Below are 19,790 nucleotides of genomic sequence, written 5' to 3' on the forward strand. Positions count from 1 at the left end.
CAATGATGTGGAAGTAAGGTTCTGAACCTGGAAATAGTGGATAAAGATTCATTGGTGAAAGTGACATCTAGTAATTAGACTTAAATTTTTGGGTTAAGTTTAACTGAAAAATTTAAAAAAAATTATTGAATCTCGCAGAGGAATTCATTAAATTGTTTTCAGAATTTTAAAATAGATATTTTGGAAAGATAGGCACAGGGTACCCTCCTCCCCTCGTATTGTGAGTGTTAAAAGTAAACTACTGTATTTATGAAAAAATCAAGGTCTTCTGTGATCATCAGGTGTTAAAGTATCTTATATCGTATAAACTATTCCATGCACACTTAGCGCATTGGTCACTGTTTATACAAGAGTACAGTTTTGAAATCTTACACATTTCAGGGAAAGAAAATATAGTCAGATGCTCTGTCCCGACTTCTACATTGTCTATCACACTACACAGAACATACAGAATTACCACTTGTTACTAAAGAAGGACAGTAATTATTGGTAATTCACGTATATGAACAATCATGGTCGATGTACAATATGCTCACCAGCGCTGGTGTAAAATTAAATTCCTAATTTCACAAGATTGTACAGGAAAGCTGAAAACTTCACAAAGTACATAATGCCGATAACGGAATAGGGAAGAATCCTTTATTCAACCATGTTGGTAGGTATGGCTGAACCATGGCTGAACGCAGCATCAAGAAAGTAGCGGTCGACCTAGAGAGATGACAGAATATGTGGTCTGAGCAATTGTCAGAGCCATTCATCATTATCATTGATCTGATGTGCAACTGATGCTTCAGTGATCACAAGGACAATTTCTAGGCAGCTCGCTGAAAGAGAGTTGAGCTTGTGGCGACTACCATTGAATTCTGTACCTCAACTAGTCTATTTGCAGTGGTGTTGGGCCTGGAATATCACTGAGTGGAATAGAATTGTCTTAAGTGATGGACACACTTCTAACAGAGTCCTGATAGCAGCCGATAATGTATCTATGGACGCCCTGGCCAGCAGTGGGACATCAGTGTGACTGTCACCCCCCGTATGGTGTGACAATTAGCACTGAAGGTCTGGGGTGCCGTCGTATATCATTTGGTTTTCACCCATGATTCCCTTTCAGTGGTACGTTGACAAGTTACTGCGTCCCATTTAGTTGCCCTTCATGACAAGCCATCCTGGGTTTAAATACGAGCAACATAATTCTTGCCAACACATGACGAGGATTTCTGCAGTTCCTCTTAGGGGTTGCAAAACTCGAGCTTCGCCAGTGAGGTCGCTGGATCTATGTCCAATTGACAACGTCTGGAGCATTATGGTTGGGGCCCTCCAGTCAGCTTGGGAGTTTCACGATCTAAAGCACCAGTTATACAGAAAATGACACGATATCCTTCAGGAGGACATCCACCAACTCTGTCAATCAATATTAAGATCAATAACTGCTTGCATAAGGGCAAGAAGTGGGACCAACATGTTACCGATTTTCTCAATTAGTGAAGCTCTTTCTCTTAAATGGATCTTCCAATTATTCTGAAATTGTAGTCATCTGTTTGTCTGTGCATGTACATCACACCCTCTGACTTGTGCCCTATTAGGATAATTTCATCGTGGTGCGTCGCCTTGGTTTTCTTTGAGTGTACATTAAATTATATGCTACAACGTCTAGTGCATCAGATCCAATTATTAAAAGAACTGTAAACAGTTACGTGCCTACAGTTGACAAGCCTGCCAGCTTATTGTCATACAATGCATTGAATTTCACTTGTTGAACATGGAAAACATTTGTACATGAATTTGAAATTAAACAAATGGTAATATCACGATTTCGCCCAGAAATAAATAATACAACATGTATTTTCCATGAATTTAACAGATTCATATGAAGACATGCGCATATTCTCAAGAGACGATGAATAGAAAATTTAGATTTAACTGAACAGATTGTATATAATTTGGCACTGTACACCATAAAATCCACTCCAGCTGCACTAATACACAAGATGAAAGAAAAGATGGGAAGAAAAAGTACGACGTGACTTAATCACATTCATCGTCCAAAGACACTTGAGGAAGACGTACTATGATAGAGTATGGCACATGAAAAGGAATCTGATAGGCGAATGTATTCTTTTAAAACAGCTGAAGTCTAGTCTTCACTTCTTTGCAAAACAAATTTTAAACAGTAGTCAATGCACATGGAGGTGTTACAAAATAATCAGGTTTCTGTGTGAAGGGAGTTACCTCCTGGGATATCCTAAAGTTATCAAAACCAAGATATTATATACACACAAGTATCTTAAAAGCTATTTACATGAATGGTTAGTCTTATTTATGTTATGTGAGATGTCTGTAACTGAACTGATTAGTATGAACTTTTAGAGACATATATAAGCGAAGTACCTGTGTGGCCTGAGAGAATACTATGAGATTATTACTATTAGTACTTGAACATTCATTACAAGGAGAAATTCTATGTTAGTAATTCTAGGGGAAGTTTATTCTCACTATGTAGCCATATATGTCGAATAAATTATTTGCTAGGCACTGCACTGCCTATGATATTCTAACACTTACTGACATACGTTATTATAAATTTAAGCCCAAAGAGCACTTCGATTTTAGGATGAATACAGTGTTCCCTGTAAAAACAGAATGTACACGTCGTGGTGATCAGCAACGTAGATAAGTTGAGTCATGAACTGGGCGACAAATTCCACCAATTTAGTTACCTGCTAGAAGTGGAATAACACCGTGTCAAGGAAGATTAGTATGCTTATGTTTTATTTATCTGCGTGGGATAAGTTTTAACTGCTTGATATTTGAAATAGTAAGTGTTTAGCTGTGAGGTTTATACCCTTACATACTTTTTCAGTAGTCCTGGAACAGATGAGACAAAAGCTAGGCACGAGAAGTATGTCGTTTCATTACCGTCTGTAAATTCATAGCATGTCGTGTTGCTGAATGCCAAAACTAAGAAGCTTGTTTAGTGATAACTGCAATCGAAGCCATATAAAAATTAACATTAACCATTTAAGTAAGTTTGATTGACTACATTGATCCTAGCTCTTCGCGAGCTCTAAGTACGCGTTCTGCTCAGATTTCAGCATGTTTTTTATTCTATTTGTTTTGCCGAGTACCGCATGTGGTTCTGGTGGAACACTTTACGCAAAGACTGATTTTTGTCCTATAAATACACAACGTCGTCGTGGTCTGCACAAAATGTGGTTCTTTCACAACGCGGTATTATGTGAAGTCAGGCGAGAGTCTTAGATAGAAAAGCATTTTGATGATTATGAACTTATTTCTGTAATGAAGTATGGACAGGTTTCCTACAAAATGGACCTACACGTTTGTTTTATAAAAATGTCACCTACCTCTGATTTACGAAAAACACTTAAGATCCATGGGATGACGCAAAAGCACGTAATGTAAATAATATGTATCCGGGAACTGTGGTACAGCTATCTCGGATCCTGAATCGTTTCTTTGGTAGTACCCTTACATACATAAACAATTGAACACAATGAGGACATAGGACAACAATGGACAGATCTCAAGGACAGTTGTTGCACAATGAACACAGCACTGTGTCATGGAGTGTTGATATGGACCAAGAAAACTAAAGCGCCAACACAAGCTCAACGAAAAAATTTACACTTCCCTACGATGGACTCAGCAATCTACTATACTTCCGCGAGACTATGAGGTTTGCATGTTTGGGGTAGGACACCTTTTCGCACACTTTCACACACACACACACACACACACACACTATGAACTCATATGCTCTGTTCGCAAGAGGGACAAAAATGGAGTAGCGTGGCCAACCGTTCTGTGAACCGATCGCCTGACCTGATAATCGCTGTAACTACTGAGGACGCCGTGTTATTGATTTGAACTGCAGATCTGGTACAAACATGTCCAGCAGAGACACCCGCACAGTATATGCTGTGGACATTAATTACAAAAGTGATTTCCAGTCTATGAACTCGTTGTGCACAAATTCTAGTACTTAGGTCACCATGCATTGGACAATCAGTGATGCTTTGCAGATGAAAGACGAAAAGATTCTCCCCCCCCCCTCCCCCTCCGCCCCCCAATGCCAACAACGAATCCATCTAATACATCTAATTTATACTTTGTTACGTCTATTTGTTTACAGACGAATACTTGTAAGATAACAAAAAATTTTTCTTTCATATTGTTGAACTCCAAAAGGCTACGCTAAGTTGCTGAAGAAATAACGAGACACTTTCCACCTTCCGTTCCGGTCAACAACATTTCTGTTAGGAACCCGGTCACTTACGTGGGTCCTGCCACAGCTGACAACGTCGCCTGCGTCTTCTCTTTGCGTCCATCGCCTACAAAAACACCCACCCGTTCACACAGTCCGCCTTCTCATGAACCTTAACGCTTATTGTTAGAAAATGAAAGAAAATATAACCATTCCTTAACTGTCAATGCGGTGACGCTGTATTATGTACATAAACAATTGAACTGAAGAACTCTTGCCTTGAATTAATATATACAAAGATTCTATCTTATACAAGGAATTACTTGCAAGAACTTAAATTGATAGAGCACAAATTGTTAAGAAATTATATTAGAGTTAGTAAATTGGACTCAAGTTGGACGTTATGACAAATTGTTTATCGAAGAACTGTGCTTTGCAATCTTCACATTTGTAAAATAAATCATAGTTTTTTTCCGTTTTGCAATGAACAGTGACCTCTGTAATTTGTAATGTGTGAAAGTTTGAACCCCCGGCGCACAGTTTTCTCAGGATTCCTGTCGGAAACTTGCAAATTGTGTGTGTGTGTGTGTGTGGGGTGGGGGGGTGGGGGTGGGGGGTGGGGGGGTAAATGCTTAACTAAATACACAGGTGTCCAAAATTAAAACAACTAACGCAAATTTGGCTACAAAACAGTATTAATAGGTGATAGTAAAGAAGAAACAATGTATATATATTTATATTTCGTATGGCTAATAGAATACAGCAGGTAAGTAACACAACGTATAAAAACAATGAATGGTCAATGTTACAGGCAACAAACAATTATTAGATCTAAAAAAGGAAGTAAAACACAAAATACACAAAAATACATAGAAATTATAGTAATAGTATCTAGTAATAGGTTTTTCAGAAGGAGAAGAGTAGACCAGACTCATGGTTGTAGCTCCAAGTCTAATCTGGCTGCTGGACCTGTGAGGATTTCCCAGCTTTACAGAATCAGCACAGAAACAATGTAAAGAATACAGAACGTAAACAGCTGCAACACGCCTAACGGTAGACAAAAATGTGCTTAGTTTTTTCCAACTTAACGGATTTACAAACACATTCTGGGCAACTGGTTAACGTTTTCAGCTCTGGCAGCGGTACAGGCCTAAACGGTGTTATGAGTCTCATGTTGAGTTGCGCTCAAGTCTTGGAGAGTGGCTGGTGGATGGTGACGTGATAGAACCCGTCTCCCTAGTGCAACGCAGACATTACGTATGGGATTCAAAATAGGAGAGCGAGGAGGCCACGCCATGCGTGCAATATCTTCTGTTTCGTAGAAAACTTCAACCACCCGTGCTGTGTCGGGTTGAGCATCATCTTCCATCAGTACGAAGTCTGGGCCCGCAGAACCTCAAAACAACCGCACACGTGGTCCCAAGATATCGTCAGGATACCTGAAAGCAATTAAACCTTGCCAATTCACCCCTACAATCTCGTGAAGAGCGTTCGTGTTGTCAACATAATCCCAGACCACACCATTAGGCACCCTTCTCGGTATCGCGCTCTTTGCACAATGTTTGTGTACCGAAATTGTGTTCCACGATCCCTCCAGATGTGATTCCCTTGAGAATCACTCTCGAGATCAAATCGGGACTTATCTGTGAAAAGAACATTGGACCATTGTGCAACCTTCCGGGTGGCATGTTGATAACTCCAATCTAGACGTTCCCTGCTGTGAAGAGGCGTTAAAGCTATACATACAGCATGCCTCCGACAGTAAAGGCTACAGTGCGGAAGTCGTCTGTATACCGTTTGCCTCGATACAGCACGTCCAGTGGATGCTACGAGTTCAGATGTCAGTTACCTTGCTGCAGTTCTAACCCGGTACCGTCGTGCCCTTACAGCCAAATAACGGTCCTCTCGTTTTGAATTCACATGTGGGCGATCCTGTCCTGGACTTTGGGATATAGTTTCGGTCTCTATAAACAGATTTAACACGTGGGCGGCCCTTCCTAGTCTTTGGGATACAGTTTCGGTCTTGACAAGCTCACATCAAGAACATGTTTTTCGTGTCCCAGCTGCATCCCAGATTATTACGCAGAGGAACACTGTTCGCATTACGATTATCCAGGTACTGTGACCTGTCTTCGTCTGTACTATTATACCAGTTTGACGCTGCTAAGCTAACTTTTTTCCATCTTATGACGATGCCACTTGCGCTGGATCAATTTAGGGTTATATTAATCTTCTTATATCTTATTCACGTATCACATTCTTTAGAAAGCATATTCTATGTGAAAGCAGAGCTCTTTCATTACTATATAACGTATTGTTCACAAGATTTATATCTAGGAGCAGTTATATTTGGTTTTAGTTTTCATGACGAATTTGAGGAACTTCATAAAGGACTGAAATGTACAGAGTGATACTTATTGAACAATAGGAAAAGAAACTTAAATTAGTTACAAACTACGGCATGCACACACTTTATTCAACATTTAAAAGTCACTACAGATATTCGTATTTAGGTTATGACATGTTCGATATGCCAGCCATCATTGGCGATGACGTGCGCAGACGAATAGCGAAATTCTGAGTAACCCGCTGAAGTGTCGGAACATCGATGATCTCGATGCCCTCTTGAATGGCTGCTTTCAGCTCTGGTTTTGGCGTTATTGCTGTACCCTTATGTTCAATATATCCCCACAAAAAGGACTCCCATGCGTTCAGATCCGGAGAATATGGCGGCCAAGCGAGGCCCATGCCAGTGGCCTGTATGTACCCCAGAGCCAGAATGTTGTCCCCGAAGTTCTCCTCCAGGACATCAAACACTCTCCTGCTTCGGTGTGGTCGAGCTCCGTCTTGCACGAACCACATCTTGACGAAATCATGGTCAATTTGGATAATGGGGATGAAATCATCTTCCAAAACCTTCACGTACCCTTTGGTAATCACCGTGCCATCAAGCAATATCACACTGATTATTCCGTGGCTGGATATTGCATACCACACAGGCGCCCTTTGAGGGTGAAGAGACTTCTCGATAGTGAAATGCGGATCCTCAGTCCTCCAAATGTGCCAATTTTGCTTATTGATGAACCCATCCAGATGAAAGTGGGCTTCGTCGCTAAACCAAACCATACGGCGCATATTAATTCCTATCATGCCCCAAGACCAACCGTGCAGTTTGAACGTCCTAACGCAAAGCCTTCAAAAGTTGTGACACTTTCATTTCATGTATTTCAATAATTGTCACCCCGTAGATATTCAAGCAAAATTTTTTTTCTGATCGTGGTCTGGAAATAAACAAGGAAATCGAAACCTCTTTTCTCACCTCTATAAGTTCTATATATCTCGTCAGACGCTCGTGATTATCGATATTATGTCTGGAAATTTATGTGTGTTGCACTATGGAATTAGTTCTGTCTTAACAACAAGAGTTTCAATCTGTTCGTTCTTTTACGTTAGATCGTGAAGGTAGACATTTTATCTTAATAATATGCAAGGTGTCGCGTTCAGATATTCTGGCTCACTGCCAATTGTAATACTGTCACTACAGAGCTTCACCGTCTTTCCATAACTTCGACGGTGTTAGAAAGGCGCGCCGCGCCAAAAATGGCTCAGAGCACTGTGGGACTTAACTTCTGAGCTCGTCACTCCCCTAGAACTTAGAACTACTTGTACCTAGCGGTCGCGCGGTTCCAGACTGTAACGCCAAGACTCACAACTATAGTCTAAATAACGCTTTATTTCATCGTTCCAGCTGCTTAGAGACGCGCTTCTGAATTGGTACACAGACACAGACAAATCCAAGAAGTTCTCGCCTAGGAATAATGAATGCAACACCTGCGGCAAAAAAATACTATACATTTGCAAAATATGTGTAGGGGATCATAGTGGGTGCTTGGAAGTACATGTCAGTAAAACAAATAGGCCACAAAATTAGCTATAAGTCTATTACATAACCGTGTTACATTGAAGAAAAATTTTGTTTCTCGGTAGTTAAATCGACAAGTTATGTATTTCAAAATGCGTCATGGCACTGGGAAAAAGTTTTATGCTGTTATCCAACGAGATGGCGCACGATGGACTCCTATTATGGAAGGTAGCCGTTCCGATACTCTTTCGGTCATCCTGATTTAGGTTTACTGTGACTTTTATTAATTGCTTATGGCAAATGCTGCGGTGGTTCCTGTTGAATCTTAAATTTATTTCCTTTCTTACTTTCGTTGTTTGTGTGCACATGTGGTGAACCAGGTACTACATTTCTCATACTCCGACTAAGTACAGGCCTGTCGTGAATACGAGGCGTAACATATCGAATTGTTACCTTTTATTGTTTGTAATATGATTTATATTGTACGTATTTCCATGAACTACGTTAACCAGGGACTCATCATTTCAGTTATGGCACATAAAATTCAAAAGCTAGCATAATGTGGCTGAATGTTGCGAGAATATAATTATGTTGTTACACCATGGCTGTAAGTAATTTTAGTATCATATAAACTCACAGTAGTGGACCTGAATACCGTTTTTCTCTCGCAGCTGATTTATGAGTAGATTTTCGTCTCACGCGTTGCATGACCGCTTCTTTCGGAGTAATGTGATGTAGCGCGTGATAGCTTAGAAAGAGTCAGAAATACCTTAGCTGACTGCTTTTAATTTACCGAGCGCTGCCCAGCAACTACGTTTGTCACTCCCTGATAAATTATAGTCATTCCGAGGTACAGTATGTTCGCACGTACTGGTAGATACGAGCAGTTGTTAAACATATATTTGCGATTTAACCGTGGCGGCAACAGCAGTAAATCTACACAGAAAGATTTGTACCCTGCAGTAAATTTGCGGAACTCAGCGCCATTGTGCCCGAAGGCAAAGTCTGTGCTCTGGAATAGCTGCGGAAAGGTTAAAACTGAGCGTCCTGATTTTTTTTTTTTTTCAAAAGATATATGTTTCAATATTCCAATGTGAAGTAATGGCATCCTTCAATTCTTCATGAAAATGGAATGTAGGTATAACATATTTATTGTGTCACTCAATCTTGGAGGCGACACGGACACTACTGTGTAGTTGGTCCCGTATGCCTTCGAAAGTGGAATTCAGTTCAACGATTCATACGACTAGCGCCATTTATTTTGTTCGGAGGTTTAACTGAATCAAAACGAAGGTTGAAACGTTTATACCAACTGTATGTATCTGTGAGGTATTTGAAGTTAGATTCAGCACGAGAAGGGTATGAAAAAATAAGCCTTATGAAACAGAATAGGAAAAAAGCTTTACTATAAAATAAAAATTATAACAAAAAAATCGGTTGGGAAGTGTGAAATCAAAATCTGCTGGTGGGTAATGCTCAATAATTTGCTGCTCCACCCCGTACATTCTCACAACCGTGTATTCTCCTAGGCGTGTTACCCACAAGGATTTTGAGACACTAACACTAAATTCATCGGCAGTCTTCAAGGGTGGCTGTCTTGGGCTTTTACATTTGCGAAAACGCTTCCTATGATGATGGAACCCGATGCAATCTGATTCTGAACACGCTCAATAGAGTTTATTCAGCAGATACATCAAGTTGTAATTGAACAGCATTACTTTTACTTTCACGTAGTGTATTCTCGGCTTCCGACATGAGTTAGTAACGATTTTTAATTATGATTATAGGGATAGTGCCCGCCCCGGTGGCCGACTGGTTCTAGGCGCTTCAGTCTAGAGATGCTACGGCTGCAAGTTCGAATCCTGCCTCAGACATGGATGTGTGTGATGTCCTTCGGTTGGTTAGGTTTAAGTAGTTCTAAGTTCTAGGGTACTGATGACCTCAGATGTTAAGTCCCATAGTGCTCAGAGCCATTTGAACCATTTTATAGGGAAAGCACTATCATCAGATCTTTGTAAAAGTAATTTGTGAATAGTAACTGAACTTTTACTTCGATTTTATATACTGAAGGATTTAAAACAATCATATTTTTGAAATCAGGGCCTTTCCTATGGATGCCACAGTTTGCTATTACGGAAAGAGTAGTATTCTATGTTATGAAACGATATGAAATTGCACTAGCACGTAAAGTAGAGAAGGAGAATGGTCGATCTCGGTTTATTAGGGAAGTTTTAGGAAAGTGCCGCTCATCTGTAGAGCAAGTCCATGTATAACATTAGTGTGACCCATTATTTAGCACTGCTTGAGTATTTGGGATTCTCACCAGGTCAGGTTAAAGGGAGACCTCGAAGAAATTCATAGGCGGGCTGCTAGATTTGTTAGCGGTAGGTTCGATCATGAGGCTATTACGGAGATGCATCAGGAACTCAAGTGGGACTCCCTGGAGGGAAAACGACGTTGTTTTCCCAAAGAACTATTAAGAAAATTTAGCGAATCGGCATTTGAAGTTGACTGCAGAACTACGTTACTGTTGCCAACGTACATTTCGCGTAAGGGCCACGTAGATAACAGAAATTAGGGCTCATACCGAGGTGTGGTACGTGGCCCCTTTAATTCGACCTAGCACAATCCATACCACAACTATGATCAGGACGGGAAACGGGATGGTGAATCATGGCTGGTAGTCATACTCTGATTTACACGTACTTAATTTATTAACGTAAGATTCCCTCAGATAATTCCGCAAAATCTTCAGTACAATGCAGCAGCTACTTAGTATAAGTTCTAATTGAAACAAGACAGTTATCAGAACCAAACAAGTATAACCATAAAATGCATATGAAATCAGTTAAGAGACAACTAGCAAACACAGTATTGCCATGGCTTCGCCACAGTTAACAAAAGCTTACAACTGACAGTTCAGTTCCTATCAGAGTGGGCCAGCCACTTAATTGCATTTGATTACTACACGGCCCATCACAGCCCAAACTACACTTAAAGCTCACATGGTTAGCCACAATACACTAGAACATGGATATGTAACAGAAGCAAGTAAGATTCGCCATGAAACAAATCCAGATTACACTTTACGTGACTAAACACTGTAACTTAAATAGAGATGTGACATCGCCTCAATAAGCACTGTGGACTGTCTATTACTATAGAAACAGCTCACTGCAGTTAGCTCAAAATTACATGGCAATCGATAGAGAGAATTTAATTACTTTACACCTGCTCTATTTGCTAACGTTTACTTAGTTGCAGGTCTATCTTTATGTAATCCAAAAGAAACATTTGTTTAAACATCAGAAAATCACAATCAAATTACAAAACGCGTTTTACCCGCCTTGGCAGAAAGGAAAGATATACTAAACTTTAGGTATGGGGTCTTCACCCAAAGCAATCCAGCTGTGGCAGGGTTACGTAAACACAGCAGGACCTAGGCTGCAGGTTACACCTCACTCCTTGCCAAGGTGTTGGCACTTACAGCATCTTTGACAGATACATGACAATTGCAACTCTCTGAAACACACACAAAAATACAGGGCAGAATGCTTGCACCAGACATACGTGCATTAGTTTATAAAATGTTCTCCACAGCAATCACTGACCTTTAAACTGAAACTATTTAAGGACGGTCCACTGATAATAGTAATATCACTTAGATGCAGTTTTCAGTCACTTAGTACCCTTAATGATCAATTAGAGAACAACCAGTACAGTTATAACTCAGATTTCACAGCGAAGCCAACATTTAACCAGCTCACACGGTGCTCATCCACATACTTTTCGATTAACGGTTGTGTAAGTTCCACAATCATCTGTCGAGTGAAACGCCTCTTAACACGTCGCTCAGCACATACACTAACTGCCAACTTACTTGATGTTTGCAAACAGCACAACTCAGCGGCTCATGCAGCTTAACCATTTCACTTCAGGGACGTATCCCTTGATAGAAATCACGAATCTTGGATCTCCGAGCTGCCCCAAAACACATACTTGCCGGTCAATAAAACTCTGCGGCATATCACGCTGACAGGGCACACCCGGTCGCAGTCGACACTCCTTTCTCCAGAGACGTCTCAAGTCTCTCAATGCTTTTCTTTCGAAAGCTGACGGCCGATTCTAGAAGACCGCCAACCCGGAAGAAAGCCACACTATATCCAAAGATCACATATAAACTCCAAAATCGATCGCAACGATATAATGAGCGAACTCGGCGCTGACGCCAGTCTGCCACAGCTTAGGTGTATGGACAGTACTTTCTCCCTCTCTCTCTTTGCGAGTAGAATAGGAAAGGAAACGGTTAATAGTTGTATGAGGTACCTTCCATCATGCATCATACGGTGGCATGCAGAGTAGGTATGTAGATGTACAGTAGAAGTAGTTTCTGCTGTAGAAATGAGAAAGCAATTAGGTCTGAGGATGGTCAATCATTTTTCCTTGTTGATTCGTCTTATGAATGAAAATTCGTGGTAGGCAGACGCACTGGATAGCGTCTATATAGTATTTGTAGTGGTGCCTCATCCTTTTCGTTTGAAAAAAAAAGACAGAAGGAGAGATCTGTTTTATTTGCTAAAACAGTCAAGAGCCAAGATCGCATAAATATTTCTTAAAAAAAAAAAAAGCATTTCGACAGATTTCCCTGTCATCTGCAGAACTTAAAAAATCTTTTTGTTATGAAACTTGTCGACTTTAAGTTAGAACTCAGCCAAGTTATCATGTGCTATTTTTTATCCACATGACAGCTTGGTGTGAGAACCAACTTAAAATGAACGTTTCATAACAAAAGAATTTTTAAGACCTGAAGAAGACATGAAAATCTGTCGGAACCAATTGTTTTAAATAAAGAAATATTTATGTTATCTGGCCTTTTGAATGTTGTTAGCTTATCGTTTTAGTGAACACCTTTTATGTGGAATATTACAGATGAACTGAACTGTGAGAAGTAGGTAGTCAGCAGATGAGTGAGGTTGTGTAGTGGCACACTCGTTAAGCTACTAACTGTCTTGTGCTAACACTGGTACAGTTTAAGAAATAAGGCGATAGTTTGGACTTCTGCAATAACAAGTTGACTCATGTGAATTTTACCCATTGATGCAAACTCTTCCAGGTCAAAATATGGAGTTCCAAGAATAACACTATATTACTTCAAGAAGCCTTACCAAGGTAGCTAGTCCGGCGTTTTTGGTTTATCCAGTTATTAAAAGACATAAAGAATCTGCAGAATTATTTTTGTACCACATACTCAACCGCACAGCTTCTGAAAAAGTAAAATACAAATTTATGCCATTATTCATGAACAAGAAGCCACACTTGCGTTGAAAAGTCTGTTGTAAAATATGCTTTTGCTACAATATATTGACAATTGTTTATTAGAAGTGTTACATTTTACTTCAAGTAACTATCATTTACTTTTCTTGAATCTCATCTTACAATCAAATTTACGTAAAGAGAAAACCCCAAAATTCAATGTGATACAGCTGTCGTTTATTAAAGTAAGAAAGTGGGAACACAGAGCTTTGATGTGTCGATTTTTAACTGTACTTGTTTAAATTTTGTTTGTTTCACTCTTCTGCTTAAAGTCTCAAGACTAATGCAACCTCAGTCTAAGCAAAATTACTAACTTGATTTTATTCTTTCCAATGCTGGTAAAGTAGTATTTGAAAAGTAAGTCGTTTTAGATCTTGTCAGTTTCATTATGGTACAAAAAGCTGCAGATACTGTCATTAAAATGTAAAATCATTAACTGTTCTAAGGTGAATCAACAAACTTATTTTCAAAATTCGTCTCTTCAGTGCGTGGTGAGCGGTATTAGTAGGTACAATTATTAATATTCAGAAGTGAAGTACTCAAGCTGCGCTATTATTGGTTCTGAGTTCAGTGTTGAATGCTGTCACTGTGTTTTAATGGGAAAGATTAGTTACACATAACGATAATTGCAGGTAATAGACAAGTGAAGCGTGTACTTTGTTTCTGAATATAATGACCCCCTAGTCTGCCTACTAAACCATCAGGAATAGCTACGACCTAGAAATCTAATATTCACGTAGCTACAAGGTAGAGAGGTTTGCTACTGAAATTTCAAGTGAGCACTTTCCAGCAAGAGTTGGGCAACATTTTACTGCCTCCCACAGACATCTCAAAAAATGATCAAGACAAGAAAATTTGACAATTTTGAGCTAATACAGAGGCCTACCAACAATCATTCTACCCACGCACCATTCGGGAGTTGAACAGGGAAGGGGGAATCAGTTAGTGGTGCCTGAAGTACCCACCACCACACATCGTTACGTGACTCGCACAGTATGATGTAGATGTAGTATATGTAGATGTATACGTTAGTAAGAGAGTTCAGTTAGAATGTTAGAATGTTAGTGTACAATGTTAGTGTTAGAATGTTCATACTATTTAAAATCTTAAACATGGCTGCGAAATAGCATAGATAGTTCTAAGAAAATCTTCTTCAGAAGGCGTGGGCCTTGTTATATCACATGATGGTACAGTAGATTAGCTGAAACCAGAGACCTAGGCAAACAATTGTATCCTGTGCGTCCTGTTACAATTTTATGTTGGTAAGAGCTTCTACCTGTGGGCATTTACTAGTGAGCATTCAAACTGAAGTACATAAAACGTAATCTGGCTGCTATCTAAAGCCATAGTTGTTTGTTGTTGTCTTCAGTCCTGAGACTGGTTTGATGCAACTCTCCATGCTACTCTATTCTGTGCAAGCTTCTTCATCTCCCAGTACTTACTGCAACCTACATTCTTCTGAATCTGCTTAGTGTATTCATCTCTTCGTCTCCCTCTACGATTTTTACCCTCCACACTGCCCTCCAATGCTAAATTTGTGATCCCTTGATGCCTCAAAACATGTCATACCAACCGGTCCCTTCTTCTAGTCAAGTTGTGCCACAAACTCCTCTTCTCTCCAATTCTATCCAATACCTCCTCATTAGTTATGTGATCTACCCATTTAATCTTCAGCATTCTTCTGTAGCACCACATTTCGAAAATTTCTATTCTCTTCTTGTCCAAACTATTTATCGTCCATGTTTCACTTCCATACATGGCTACACTCCATACATATACTTTCAGAAACGACTTCCTGACACTTAAATCTATACTCGATGTTAACAAATTTCTCTTCTTCAGAAACACTTTCCTTGCCATTGCCAGTCTACATTTTATATCCCCTCTACTTCGACCATCATCAGTTATTTTACTCCCTAAATAGCACAACTACTTTACTACTTTAAGTGTCTCATTTCCTAATCTAATTCCCTCAGCATCACCCAGCTGAATTCGACTACATTCCATTATCCTCGTTTTGCTTTAGTTGATGTTCATCTTATATGCTCCTTTCAAGACACTGTCCATTCCGTTCAGCTGCTCTTCCAAGTCCTTTGCTGTCTCTGACAGAAATACAATATCATCGGCGAACCTCAAAGTTTTTATTTCTTCTCCATGGATTTTAATACCTACTCCGAATTTTTCTTTTGTTTCCTTTACTGCTTGCTCAATTTACAGATTGAATAACATCGGGGAGAGGCTACAACCCTGTCTCACTCCCTTCCCAACCACTGCTTCCCTTTCATGTCCCTTGACTCTTACAACTGCCATCTGGTTTCTGTACAAATTGTAAATAGCCTTTCGCTCCCTGTATTTTACCCCTGCCACCTTCAGAATTTGAAAGAGAGTATTCCAGTTAACATTGTCAAAAGCTTTCTCTAAGTCTACAAATGCTAAAAACGTAGGTTTTTCTTTTCTTAATCTTTCTTCTAAGATAAGTCGTAAGGTCAGTATTGCCTCACGTGTTCCAACATTTCTACTGAATCCAAACCGATCTTCCCCGAGGTCGGCTTCTAACAGTTTTTCCATTCGTCTCTTGCAGCCGTGACTTATTAAACTGATAGTTCGGTAATTTTCACATCGATCAACACCTGCTTTCTTTGGGATTGGAATTATTATACTCTTCTTGAAGTCTGAGGGTACTTCGCCAGTCTCATACATCTTGCTCACCAGATGGTAGAGTTTTGTCATGACTGGCTCTCCCAAGGCTATCAGTAGTTCTAATGGAATGTTGTCTACTCCCAGGGCCTTGTTTCGACTTAGGTCTTTCAGTGCTCTGTCAAACTCTTCACTCTGTATCATATCTTCAAAACGGCTCTGAGCACTATGGGACTCAACTATTATGGTCATAAGTCCCGTAGAAATTAGAACTACTTAAACCTAACTAACCTAAGGACATCACACACATCCATGCCCGAGGCAGGATTCGAACCTGCGACCGTAGCGGTCGTGCGGCTCCAGACTGAAGCGCCTTTAACCGCGCGGCCACTCCGGCCGGCAGTATCATATCTTCCATTTCACCTTCATCTACATCCTCTTCCATTTCCATAATATTGTCCTCAAGTACATCGCCTTTGTACAGACCCTCTATATACTCCTTCCACCTTTCTGCTTTCCCTTCTTTGCTTAGAAATGAGTTTCAATCTGAGCTCTTGATATTCATGCAAGTGGTTCTCTTTTCTGCAAAGGTCTCTTTAATTTTCCTTTAGGCAGTATCTATCTTACCCCTAGTGAGATAAGCCTCTACATCCTTACATTTGTCCTCTAGCCATCCCTGCTTAGCCATTTTGCACTTCCTGTCGATCTCATTTTTGAGACGCTTGTATTCCTTTTTGCCTGCCTCATTTACTGCACTTTTATATTATCTCCTTTCATCAATTAAATTTAGTATTTCTTATGTCACCCAAGGATTTCTACTAGCCCTCGTCTTTTTACCTACTTGATCGTCTGCTGCCTTCACTACTTCATCCCTCAGAGCTACCCATTCGTCTTCTATTATATTTCTTTCCCCCGTTCCTGTAAATTGTTCCCTTATGCTCTCCCTGAAACTCTCTACAACCTCTGGTTTAGTCAGTTTATCCAGGTCCCATCACCTTAAATTCCCACCTTTTTGTAGTTTCTTCAGTTTTAATCTACAGTTCATAACAAATAGATTGTGGTCAGAGTCCACATCTGCCCCTGGAAATGTCTTACAATTTAAACCCTGGTTCGTAAATCTTTGTCTTACCATTATATAATCTATCTGAAACCTGTCAGTATCTCCTGGCTTCTTCCATGTATACAACCTTCTTTTATGATTATTGAACCAAGTGTTAGCTATGATTAAGTTATGCTCTGTGCAATATTCTACCAAACGGCTTCCTCTTTCATTTCTTAGCCCCAATCCATATTCACCTACCATGTTTCCTTCTTTCCCTTTTCCTACTCTCGAATCCCAGTCATCCATGACTATTATACTTTCGTCTCCCTTCACTACCTGAATAATTTCTTTTATCTCATCATACATTTCATCAATTTCTTCATCATCTGCAGAGCTAGTTGGCATATAAACTAGTACTACTGTAGTAGGCGTGGGCTTCGTGTCCATCTTGGCCACAATAATGCGTTCACTATGCTGTTTGTAGTAGCTTACCGGCACTCCTATTTTTTAATTCATTATTAAACCTACTCCTGCATTACCCCTATTTGATTTTGTATTTATAACCCTGTATTCACCTGACCAAAAGTCTTGTTCCTCCTGCCACCGAACTTCACTAATGCCCACTATAACTAACTTTAACCTATCCATTTCCCTTTTTAAATTTTCTAACCTACCTGCCAAATTAAGTGATCAGACATTCCACGCTACGATCCGTTGAGCTCCAATTTTCTTTCTCCTGATAACGACGTCCTCTTGAGTAGTCCCCGGCCGGAGATCCGAATGGGGGACTATTTTACCTCCGGAATATTTTACCCAAGAGTACGCCATCATCATTTAACCATACAGTAATGCTGGATGCCCTCGGAAAAAATGACGGCTGTAGTTTCCCGTTGCTTTCAGCCGTTCGCAGTACCAGCACAGCAAGGCCGTTTTGGTTAGTGTTACAAGGCCAGATCAGTCAATCATCCAGGCTGTTGCCCCGGCAACTACTGAAAAGGCTGCTGCCCCCCTTCAGAAACCACACGTTTGTCTGGCCTCTCAACAGATACCCCTCCGTTGTGGGTGCCCCTATGGTACGGCCATCTGTATCGCTGAGGCACGCAAGCCTCCCCACCAATGGCAAGTCCCATGGTTCATGGGGGGGGATCTAGAGGCATGCGTTCACTATGCTGTTTGTAGTACCTTACCCGCACTCCCATGTTTTAATTCATTATTAAACCTACTCCTGCATTACCCCTATTTGATTTTGCATTTATAATCCTGTATAGGGATAGTTCTTGTTTTGTCGATTTTATCTATGACAAGAGCTGCTCAGTTTCAACTAATCTAATGTACCATCATGTGATGTAAAAAGACCTACTACGTCTGAAGAACATATTCTCAGAAATAACTAAACCTAGGTCAAGAGCTAATAAACCTTTGTTTTTCAACTATATGGCTGATTTTTTCAACCTCTTCAGTTAATATTATTCTTGTAGTTGCAAGTTTGAAGTTATACAATACGACAGACAGCAAAGGCTCTAGATAGGTCATGAGCGACCAGACAAAAGTAGTAAAAGACAATAAGAGAACACTTCAATTGCGAATAAAAAAGAGGGTGTAGGTTCGTTAGATATTCATTAGTGTGATGGCTGCCCCCTACGGGCAAATGCTGATCAAGTGGGCATGGTGTGCTCGAGCAATATCCTCAAAAAAAGAAACCTATCAGTGAAATATTGAGTATAGGATGGGACAAAAGTTTGGAGGATCCTTCCAGGAAATTTCACAGTTCTCAAAGTTCCTTCCATAAGGGTCGGACATTTTTACATTACACCGGCACAAAAGTTGATGGACTCAGCTTCCTGCTCAGCCCGTATGACTGCAGACCTGAGACGTGGACCGGTACCTGACCAAATCCACACTCTTCTACGACGTTCCACAGGGTCAGAGAAATCTGCACTCGTCACAGAAAATAGCTCGACACCACTGACCAACTTTCCATTCGACGTGTTCCGTGCTCACCTTCTTCCTGCATCATTTTTCTGAGGGGTTTTCTGCTGTTGTTCGCAATGGCCACATAGAAGCCAGGTTGGTCATTGGAGACGATTACGTACAATGCAGGTCGGTCGACTCAGTCCTCAAAGTTGCCACTAAATTGGCAGCACTCACATCCACTGCAGTCTGCTTGGGACATGTACACTGTCTCAGAGAGAAGTGAAGCAACCATAAGGGAAGGAGGAAACGAAATGAAACATCACTGGTTGAGCGGAAATACGATGTTGTTTTAATAATTACCAAAAGGAGTCAGATATACAAAGAACGTGGGAGTATGAGCCCACTTACCAGGATGACATTGCACACCCTCTGGCCTGAACAGATGCTTTGATCCGCTTGTGCGTCCTAAAGTCGTCGTATCCTCTCCTGAGGGCAGCTTGCCTTCAACATAACACGTCCTTGTCACACTGATTACTGACACCCAGACGCTGTTGACGTCCAGCTCGTCACATGTTATATCATGGACAGATCTGCCAATCTAGCTGGTCACAGCGGAAATACTTCATCATGATGCAAACCGTTCATAAAGGCACTTGCCATCTGTGGACGAGCATTACTCTGTTGAAAAGTGGTACCACATCACTATCGCGTGAGACGTAACTCATAACGACTTGGGAGATCCCCGGCAGTAGGTTATTCCTATATTAAGTAATGTAACGTGTATTCATATAAAAGGCACC

Source organism: Schistocerca nitens, chromosome 6 (genome assembly GCF_023898315.1).
Source record: "Schistocerca nitens isolate TAMUIC-IGC-003100 chromosome 6, iqSchNite1.1, whole genome shotgun sequence".
Classification (NCBI taxonomy): Eukaryota; Metazoa; Arthropoda; class Insecta; order Orthoptera; family Acrididae; genus Schistocerca; species Schistocerca nitens.